Source organism: Adelges cooleyi, unplaced genomic scaffold (assembly GCF_023614345.1).
Source record: "Adelges cooleyi isolate 19-005CV unplaced genomic scaffold, UGA_ACOO_1.1 ACOO_flye_CR_arks_rails_tigmint_CR_PRNA_479, whole genome shotgun sequence".
NCBI classification, from domain to species: Eukaryota; Metazoa; Arthropoda; class Insecta; order Hemiptera; family Adelgidae; genus Adelges; species Adelges cooleyi.
This window is the reverse complement of record NW_026096165.1, coordinates 25,445-37,132: the sequence shown is the minus strand read 5'-3', so window position 1 is coordinate 37,132 and position 11,688 is coordinate 25,445. Positions and strand designations below refer to the sequence as shown.

General features: G+C 31.8%; 2 non-coding genes across 2 annotated transcripts; one reads left to right on the top strand and one right to left on the bottom strand.

The window, feature by feature from the left end:
- Positions 1–3,921: 3,921 nt before the first annotated feature.
- On the top strand, positions 3,922–4,013 carry Trnay-gua (transfer RNA tyrosine (anticodon GUA)). The gene is given in 2 exon segments: positions 3,922–3,958; positions 3,978–4,013. It is a non-coding gene; the product is annotated as a tRNA-Tyr (tRNA).
- A 6,552-nt stretch (positions 4,014–10,565) lies between these two features.
- Trnay-gua (transfer RNA tyrosine (anticodon GUA)) lies at positions 10,566–10,657 on the bottom strand. The gene is given in 2 exon segments: positions 10,566–10,601; positions 10,621–10,657. It is a non-coding gene; the product is annotated as a tRNA-Tyr (tRNA).
- Positions 10,658–11,688: the final 1,031 nt, after the last annotated feature.

The window sequence follows — 11,688 nt, the reverse complement described above, 5'->3', positions numbered from 1 at the left end:
TATGAAAAAAGTTGGCACCGGGGGTCTTGCGGCCACCAGAAGCCGCCGAACCCAATCCAGCAATAAAAAAACGGCCGACCGCCGACCGATTGCCGACCTAAACCGACGGAAGTTATGTCAATTTTTGACAATGTTCCGGAAGAGGTCCCCTCAATTTAATTATACCAATCGAAAGCTTACTAAAATGTCTAAAAATTCGTCTCTATGAAAAAAGTTGGCACCGGGGGTCTTGCGGCCACCAGAAGCCGCCGAACCCAACCCAGCAATAAAAAAATGGCTGACCGCCGACCGAAAACGGTGGCAGTTGTCTATTAGTTTTTTTAAATTGATGGTAAATAAACCAAGGTTAATTAGTGTCTTGGTTTTATTTTATTTTATTTTTGTAATATTATTCATTTTTTTTTATGACTGTTAAATAAGGTTTTATAATTTTTCAAGATAATACAAATCATATTGTAACAAATCTACAGTCACCAAAAAAACTATGTATGGAATATTTAATTTTTCAGGAAATAGTTAATTATGAAAAAAAAAAATTATAGTTTGTTATTTAAAATAAATAATATTATTGACTACCTATATAAATATATTATGTTAAAATACACTATTTGTTGGAAATAGTACGTTATGATGAAATATTGCCAAAACGTACTATTTCCACTGAATTTTGCCAAAACAAACTAAGTGGTGGATATGGTACGTTTTGGCGCGATTCGTTTCACAAAATTATGTTTTAATGTATCTAAATTTAAATTTACGTATTAACAATTATCATAAATAAGTTCAGATTTCTTTTATGCATTTTTAGAATATTACAGTGTTTGTCTATGACTTTCTTATATGCTACAACAGAAAATCGATGTCACTGGAAAAAGCGAAAAATAGCAATAGCACGTTTTGCATTGTCGCCCTTCAATTTGGGTGTTCTTTATTATAAAGCTATTATTTAGTAGAGTAGTGCGACTGCAACAAGTACTCGGGTAAATTATATTAACTACAAACTGTTTAAAATATTTATTATGCTAAATATCCAGTTTAACCAATAATACTTTTTATTATTATACTAATATTAACTAAGTTTAAATGTGTTTAATTATTTAACAACGACTCCTAGTCCTGCCGATACCGTTAGTCGTTTAGTGTATTGTACGGTCCTACACAGACGCGTACACTACAGCTGCAACGAATGGATATGATTTTTCTTATGCTACATTAAAATGATGTAGGCTGTAGCCTGTAGGGCATGTGTACAAATTGCTGGAAATTATTATTCTACAGCTAAATATTAAATAAATATTATGAAATCGTAATGCTTAATTTATTTTCCTACTGCTGTAGTCTACTACATAGTACACTTACAAAAAAATAATTCTTTGAGATTTTTTTTTATTTTTGCTTAAATTTGTATTTACTGGCCTATAAGTTAGCTACGCAAAATGTTTTTTTTCAAAACCACCATGGACTATTTCAAAGGGATGATAGAATATCGGGTCTAGTATGATTATAAAATTAATTCAATAACACAATGTAATTATGTAATGAGCTCATAATTCAGGGTTATTGTTAATTTATGTTAATGGATTATATTATATATTAGTTTATATTATATTATTTTATATATTATAGTTAGGTTGTTTTGCAGGATGTCATGATTGGCTAAATGACATCATAGCCCATAGGCCTTAAACTTTTAAATTGTTATTACACAGTATTTCTTATTGTAAACTAGGTCACGTCTAGTTACCCCTTGTAATTATTATTAAAATTCGTGGGTGCGCGTGAAAAAGGGGTTAAGTCAATCACTATGAACTTTTCAGGAAATGGAAAATAAAGTTTAGAAGAATATGTAAGATCAGGTATTAGGACAAGATAAATATTTTTTTAATAAGATAATAAAATAACTTGTTTTATACTTTCCTGTATAAATTAGAATTAGAACACTATTAAATTGTAAATTCAAAAATATTTAAGTCGACTTATTACAAAATACACTAAGATCAGAAAAATAGTGACATCTCATCAAACACTTCTTTATTATTCATTGAATATTACACTTAGACTTAAACTATAAAACACAAATGATAGTTTTTTTTGTGAATTTGTCGGTGCATATAAATCATTTTGCACAAAATGTTGACTTAACCTCTTTTTCACGCGCATCCACGATAATATTATTAGGCCTTCCTAGTTCTCTAAGTTTAACGTCATTCACTAATTTATATATTACTATATAAACTGTTTTTTAATTAACCACAATTAGGCCAGTTACTTATGCCAGATCATAGACAATAATAGTGTGTCAGTAAAAGTTATAATTATATATATATATATATATATATATATAATTGTTATTGTGTGTTTATTATAAATTACAGCTTTAAAGTCTTTTAAGTTAAAACGTGGTTTATATATATTCTCTTGGTCCTCAATTTTATGTAGTGAACTCTGCTTACTACAATAGCATATATTTAATCTATAGTAGTGGGAAAAATAAAACAGCTAAATTGAGACGACTTTAAATTTATAAATTATACGTCATTGAACTGACGCGACGCCACCAGTTAGGTGCCTGTTATTTTTTTTTTTTTTAGATACTCCAAAGTAGCTTAGCTGCTTTAAATAGATATTTTATATACTATTTATCATGGTTTTTTCCACGGCACGGGGCACCTGCTGCGCCGGTTACTGTTGTCACGCCCAGTGCCTTTCAACATACGATAATGCTCTATTATTGTTATTATTGTTATTGTTATCAAACATGCCAGTTGCCACCTAAAACCGGTTTTGGTCGCGGTGCCCGAACCCGGAGATTTCGGCGCGACCGATTCGCCGCCAGAACAAGGGACGTTATTAATTATAATATATAACGAGGAATTACTTGATGCCATTCTAGAGGGGCTAGGATTTTATAACACTAGAGATTAATGTATATTTATTTAATTTTAGTGTCAATGAAATATTGATAGTTAAATCGAATCTGTTTATACAAATATATATTAAGTACACTTTTATTTTATACAAATGTTTTGATTATGCATAAATGTAATGCAATGTTTTTTAAAATTAACTTTTAAAAAAATAAGTACAGATTGATTTATATATTGTTTTCATTAAATGTAATATAAAATTATTTTAAAACAAATTATATGATTAGTTAACATTATATAAGCGCTTCTTCGGCGGTCGGTAGACGGCCGGCTGCTTATATTTTTGTGCCTGGGTTCGGCGGCTTCTGGTGGCCGCAAGACCCCCGGTGCCAACTTTTTTCATAGAGACGAATTTTTAGACTTTTTAGTAAGCTTTCGATTGGTATAATCAAAGTGCCATTTTTTTAAGTTAAATAATATACTCATACTGTTTTGTCGATAATTATAATATATTTTAATTAATTAAGTCGATATCGTATAATAATAATCGTCGGTGTATGGGGTATATATGGACTGCCCCTTAGAATAATAAGTATATTGGCAACACAACATACACCAACGCCATGACACTTTCTGTTATCAAATATTGCTGGCTCGTTTATGGCTAACTTCACACACGTGATATTTTGTATTCAAAACATACTTTGGTGTTTAGGCTATGGTGTGAAAAAATTCTTTTATATATTAATTTTTAAAAATGTATAAATCATGTTTATGTTATGATAGGGATTTTCTTAGTACGAGTACCTACGTATTTAATTTGCATCACTTCGGGATAGCAATAAACGTGGGCATACTTCCAGAACCGCTGTGTGATGAAAAGGCATCCTTGGTGGTAATAAAATATTAAGTTCCTGTCAAAACGAATAAACATAAAATGTATTATGCAAAAGATCCTAAAAATAATATGTTTCTAATTCTTCTAACCGATCGGTTTCCCTAGGTAGTCGACAAAGTCACTTAAATATAGTAAAACCAACAGTTGTAATAACAACCTTCGGTAGCTCAGTTGGTAGAGCGGTGGACTGTAGTGGTCGTTGTAACACAGATATCCATAGGTCGCTGGTTCAAATCCGGCCCGAAGGAGAAGAAATTTTGCACTTTTTTTTAGTGTTTTTTTTTGTTCAGTGTTTTACACGGTTTGATGATAATTATAGTGAACATAATATTTAAAATATATTTAACAAACAATGTATACTTTTTTTTTTTTTAATTTTAAAATGTTTTCGTTGAGTGGGGCTTGTTCAACTTCGACGGTAATAAAGTTTATTGTTTAAATATATTTTACAGTAGTTTGTGTAAAACAATTTTAGTCGTTGAGTACCATATTTAATAATATGCTCCCAGTAAATAGCGGATACCATATTATAACACACGAAGACTTAATGAAGTATTATGAACTTCAAATCAAAAATGTTTTAAAAACAACAAACATAAGAAAAGTTAGCTATATATATTATACAGTTTTATGTTGTATAACTGCACTTTATACAACTTTATTATTATATTCATAAAATCATCTTAGGTTTAGTGCTGTACCTACACAATGAAGTCAAGGTCGAGATCGAGGATGAGGTCTAGGTAATAAATGAGGTAAAAATCAAGGATGTGGTCAAGGTCAAGTCGAGCTCAAGACAGCGATCGAGGATGAGGTCAATGTCAAGGATGAGGTCAAAGTCAAGGATAAAGTCTGTTTTCACTGCTAAATTCCTCTAATCGGTCTCCTCTTGTGTTTCTACGGCCTAGCCCATATTTTCCCACTTCTCTAAATATTTTAATTTATTGTTAACAAGCTGTCTGGACTCGGCCTTGCCCGGGATTTAGTCTGCCAGGGCTGAGTAAAATAATTCCCATTCCCCTATTTTTTAAGTAATTAAATAATAAGGGCAGTATTTAAAAAACAATTGTCCAGGATCATACTTGAGTTATATCACTTTGTGAATGGAAAATCTCCCTTTTTATAGTGTATTATGTTTTCACGCCGATAAGCTAGAATTAAGGTTGTAATTTAAAATTAAATCCACTCACTAACTGTTGAATAACATAGAGGCAACATCTATTTTAATTTAAATTGATACGTACACATTCTAAAGACAAACAATAATAAAAGGCGTTGGTTTTAGAAGTACCTGCTAATCATGACATTTTTAACACAATAATTAAGTAGCTTTTTTAAAAATTAATAAAATAAATAAACTAACAATAATTCATGTTTTTATTATTTATAGAAATTACAAATATTTTATATACGACGATTGAATGTTTATTTCTTAAAAACTGAACAACAATAATAGAAATTCATTGTTGTAAAACGTATAAGGGACTGAGATCCATACATTATTATATCCAGATAAATGTTGGTACAGTCGTTGCCAGATAAGTTGGCACGGCGGCAGCGGAGATTATCAGCAAGTGTATTCCAAACTAGTCTTTTTCTTCGACCGGCCGTCGACAACCCTAGTTCGGTCGCGACGCTTTTTTATTATTGTTGTTGTTATTACTATTATTATTATTGTTATACATTTTATAAAAATAAACTATCAACTATGCTTCGACAAGACATAATAGACAAGGAAAAACAATATCAAATACTGAGAACTCCTGGCCCTGCGCTCCGCCGCAGCTGTGCCAAGTTATCTGGCAACGACTGTAACAGCAAACTCCATAAAATCACAGAACAGCAGGAAACAATAAGAAAATGGCTTGGCTAGTGGCTCCAAAGGTTGAATAATTTAAGTATTAATACTAATAATAGTAATAATAAAGTAATATTCCACTACGACTTATACAGTAAAGTAATAGTTAAAGAGTTGTTATATATATAGTTATAGTTAGCTTACATTAATATTATGTGAAAGAGTGAGTAACTTAGATATCTTCCGATTCCATTTTATATAAGACCAAAGAATATTCTAGATCGAAAATTGAACAAATTACAATATTACGATTGACGTCAGTTATCAAGAGATTTACTTTAAACACCTGTGATTGGTTAACATAGATCACGCTATAATATTTTGCTTATCATGAAAACAAGTTCATCTTATGAAAACAAGAAGGAAAATTTCGACTTGAGGGACACCAGAACTATAGGAATATCAGACTCAAAAATAAACGGATTAAAAAATTTTTATTTGAAATTCAACAGTGACAGTAAATTATTGTGTTAAGAAAAACGTATACTTCTAGACGACTAGCACGTATCTTCAATACCAAGTTGTTACTAAATTGTACTTAATCAGTGGTTGAGTTCATCAATGTAGTCTATAAGGGACCGTATTACGCTAAAATCGACTCCTCTAAAAATCAATTTCAGATGACTTAGGAAAGCTTTCCCGGAAGTCGTAGAACTGATAGCTAACAGTTCATCCTTGGTAAGTAATGCGTTTCCCAAATAACTTTCTTTTGTTTCCTGACTCAACACTATCTCTTCAGTCGCATTGCACTTTACGAACTTGGCGCATTTGCTTAGTAATAACGTCAAACCATTTATCACACCTCGTACACTTGTACTTCGATTGGCGAGCATGTCGAAAGCTTTTAACAATAGCTTGATGTGAGGATCGTTTTCGATGCGTAACATATGTCCAAATTGTTCGAGCAACTCGTGCCATTGTTTGGCGTATTCCAAATACTTTGGCGAAACGTCTTCTAGTACTTGGATGTACAACAGGTGTTTCCACGTCAGACGGAAAAATATGATTTTCAAAAAATCAAAATGCGTTGCGTAGTACAATTTTATGTTTTTAAGGTTATTCTTGTGCCAATTAACTTTGACCGCACGTAGCCAGATCTTTTTTAATACTTGGTTGGTGACAGTCAAATCTACTTGTATGTCGTACGAAGTCATCAATACGTCACTGACCTCGTGATTTTCGCTAAATTCGTTCATGAATAGATTTTTCATTTTCAATGATTCGTCCAATGTCTCGGTCGTCTCGGTCGTCTGGTACTGGTCATGGTCCATCGATTTCTTTATTTTGTTCGAAAAACTTCGAAATTCCAGGTTATTCTTCCTTACCATGTCTTTTATTTTAGAGAAGTCGGGATTAGGATTTCGTTCAAGCCACAGGTGGTACCAATCGTTCAATTCATAGTGGAGACAATCGTTAGCGACCCAGTCGGCCTGTAGTTTTTCAGTAACATAACTATGTATTGCGAAAATTCTTTCCCCAAGGTTGCATGTTCTGACATACGGGCCATCATTATCATATTTCATAATATAGTCATTCCACAACAGTCCGGTGTACAAGTGTAACGGCCACAATGAGCCAATTTTTACATCTGGTAAATTGTGCAACATATTTATAATTTCCCTACCGTTTATCCAAACAACTATGCCCAAAAAACACGACCGAATCAATGGGATTGGAAAAGCCAACAGGACCAATCGCATATGGATCAGTCCATAAAGCAAACATTTGCATTTCAAAACATTATGACTGGTAACATCCTCCTTCTCAGTGGAAGAGTTTTCAGAGATTAAGTTGTTTTCCTCGGATAGTGCAGATCGACATATCGGTACCACCAAACTCAAAACGATTAATATTAGTAATTTAAAACGGGTCATTTTATAGCAAATTTTGTCAAAAAAAAAAAACAAGAAATATGGTATGTAAGCTTTGGATTATTCACGATTTGAGAACACGGCGATTATAAAATAACATAGAATTATCTATGTAGTTCTGTTGTTTAAAATATAACGAATGTGTGGAGGAACAATAATAAACAATAATAGTTTTACACCTTTCAGTGTTCATTTAAACAACAGGTTTTAGAGTCTTTGAAGAATTTATGCTATGCGGTGTTTTATAGTTGTATACGATATTTAAGTATTAAAATACACATCTTAATAGTAGTTCAATATTCTTATTATCAAACTTGGTACTGCCAATTTGTTGGTGACTAGGAAATAAACGCTTTGCTTTCTTTTTGTTGTCCAAGTGGTCCTTTTAGTGGGTAAATTATTTAAAGCAGTCAAGTCTAACAGGAGCTCTTAAGTTTTCAACTATGTGTTTGCATAGTCGTCATTTGTAGTCTTTAAAGCCGAGTAAAAATGTTATATTTACCTACTTCGATCATGAAGTCTTAGGTTATGTTACTCATAAGCACTAAATCTATAATCTTCAAGTTTTTACAACTTTTTACATAAATTACAATTTTCTGAAAATGATGGATGGTCGGCAACCAGTTTTGAATAATTTCTTTTAAGTTATTCAAGTTTAAAATTCAGGACGGCAGGGATGGACGTTTCTTATATTAAATTACAATTTGGATTTTAATGACTTTTGCCTGGCCATTGTATGACCGTAAATCACATTAGGTTATTAAATTTGTAGCTGAAATATGTATTAGATTTCTATTGTGTGCAAATAAACGATAAAAATCGGTACCAAGTCCACCCGACACGCACACGTTATTTGTTCAAGACACATGTTGATATCCATATGTAATGCTTTTAGACCTGAAAATGTGCAAGACCATAACAATAGTTACTGTTCATACCTATGTATAAACTACACATTCATTAATTATTTCTTACCTTAAACTAGAACGGTTTTTTGGCCCACATAAAATTATAAATAAAATGTTTTTTATAGTCTTTATTGGTCAATGTAGTATGTATACTCAGAAATATAAGAGAAGACGCCTAATACCTATCATGTAATGGAATTAGAATTATTATAATAGTTATTTGTTATATGGTTTTATAGAAGTATAGTAAGACACATCCCCTTTTAAGCTAGATAGTTAAATCAAAACAAAAACTATAATAAGAAACCTTCTTAGCATAGCATTAAGGGGTACTTTTGAATCTTGAAGGAGAATGATACAAATAGAATATTCTAATACAAACCAGAAAATGGTTTGGGAAACTCTCAGAAAGGCCAAACGTGTCTGATAATAAATCGTCAATTTTTCATAAAATGCTAGGTATTTTAATTATAAATATAAACATGTCAAGTTAAAGTAGCTAAAATAAAAGTATCCAATTAACCGACAAATAAAAAAAAAATGTAAAATATTTCGGATTCCAAACAAAAACATTCTATGTTTCTATATTATTTAATTCTATGTTATTTTATAATCGCCGTGTACTCAAATCGTGAATAATCCAAAGCTTACATACCATATTTCTTGTTTTTTTTTTTTTGACAAAATTTTCTATAAAATGACCCGTTTTAAATTACTAATATTAATCGTTTTGAGTTTGGTGGTACCGATATGTCGATCTGCACTATCCGAGGAAAACAACTTAATCTCTGAAAACTCTTTGAGTCAGGAAACAAAAGAAAGTTATTTGGGAAACGCATTACTTACCAAGGATGAACTGTTAGCTATCAGTTCTACGACTTCCGGGAAAGCTTTCATAAGTCATCTGAAATTGATTTTTAGAGGAGTCGATTTTAGCGTAATACGGTCCCTTATAGACTACATTGATGAACTCAACCACGGATTAAGTACAATTTAGTAACAACTTGGTATTGAAGATACGTGCTAGTCGTCTAGAAGTATACGTTTTTCTTAACACAATAATTTACTGTCACTGTTGAAATAAAAATAAAAATTTTTTAATCCGTTTATTTTTGTGTCTGATATTCCTATAGTTCTGGTGTCCCTCAAGGCGAAATTTTCCTTCTTGTTTTCATAAGATGAACTTGTTTTCATGATAAGCAAAATATTATAGCGTGATCTACGTGATCTATGTTAACCAATATTCGGCGTAATTATCGGCGTGAAAACACTATAAAAAGGAGATTTTCCATTCACAAAGTGATATAACTCAAGTATGATCCTGGACAATTGTTTTTTAAATACTGCCCTTATTATTTAATTACTTAAAAAATAGTGGAATGGGAATTATTTTACTCAGCCCTGGCAGACTAAATCCCGAGCAACGCCGAGTCCAGACAGCTTGTTAACAATAAAATGAAAATATTTAGAGAAGTGGGGAAATATGGGCTAGGCCGTAGAAACACAAGAGGAGACCGATTAGAGGAATTTAGCAGTGAAAACAGACTTTATCCTTGACTTTGACCTCATCCTTGACATTGACCTCATCCTCGATCGCTGTCTTGAGCTCGACTTGACCTTGACCACATCCTTGATTTTTACCTCATTTATTACCTAGACCTCATCCTCGATCTCGACCTTGACTTCATTGTGTAGGTACAGCACTAAACCTAAGATGATTTTATGAATATAATAATAAAATTGTATAAAGTGCAGTTATACAACATAAAACTGTATAATATATATAGCTATATAATATATAGCTAACTTTTCTTATGTTTGTTGTTTTTAAAACACTTTTGATTTGAAGTTCATAATACTTCATTAAGTCTTCGTGTGTTATAATATGGTATCCGCTATTTACTGGGAGCATATTATTAAATATGGTACTCAACGACTAAAATTGTTTTACACAAACTACTGTAAAATATATTTAAACAATAAACTTTATTACCGTCGAAGTTGAACAAGCCCCACTCAACGAAAACATTTTAAAATTAAAAAAAAAAAAAGTATACATTGTTTGTTAAATATATTTTAAATATTATGTTCACTATAATTATCATCAAACCGTGTAAAACACTGAACAAAAAAAAACACTAAAAAAAAGTGCAAAATTTCTTCTCCTTCGGGCCGGATTTGAACCAGCGACCTATGGATATCTGTGTTACAACGACCACTACAGTCCACCGCTCTACCAACTGAGCTACCGAAGGTTGTTATTACAACTGTTGGTTTTACTATATTTAAGTGACTTTGTCGACTACCTAGGGAAACCGATCGGTTAGAAGAATTAGAAACATATTATTTTTAGGATCTTTTGCATAATACATTTTATGTTTATTCGTTTTGACAGGAACTTAATATTTTATTACCACCAAGGATGCCTTTTCATCACACAGCGGTTCTGGAAGTATGCCCACGTTTATTGCTATCCCGAAGTGATGCAAATTAAATACGTAGGTACTCGTACTAAGAAAATCCCTATCATAACATAAACATGATTTATACATTTTTAAAAATTAATATATAAAAGAATTTTTTCACACCATAGCCTAAACACCAAAGTATGTTTTAAATACAAAATATCGTGAAATAATAATTAAAACTTTTTTCAGCGCGCGAACAACTATTTAATATAAACAAATTGTTATTAAGGCAATTTAATTTTATGGCAAGGAATAGGTTTGATTCGGTTGAACTAATTAACCAAATAACATGGAAATAATTTAACTGTACAACCGCAATAATCTTAGCTTAAACTTTGTGTACGATTATAATTTTTTTTCCGGCTTTACGAGCCGTCCAGACTCTTGGTCACCAAAACTGTATTTTATTTTTTAATCTAACCTTTTGGTTGAAGTTAATGAAATAGTATCTTACTATATTACTTATCTATGAGAATAATTATCTTATTCATACTTGTAATTCGTTTTATAATATCTTGGACACTTATTTTGTGACTAGACACATTTATATTTTGTTCTGTTTTGAAATATAGCGTATGGTGAATAATCGCAGAATTTACATTAATAGAGTGATTCTTTGTTACCGAATTGAAGAGTCTCCGCCGCTAAACCGTTACTTATGTCAATCTCATGAAAATATAATTCGCTTTTCGACCAACCTGCTGGAAAATATGTAAGCGGCCAGTCCGCGTCATCGTTCAAGACGCAAAATCTGTGTGTGTGGCGCGATCTAGCGGTCAAGCTTAAGATTACATACATTATTACACTCTTTGTGGCCA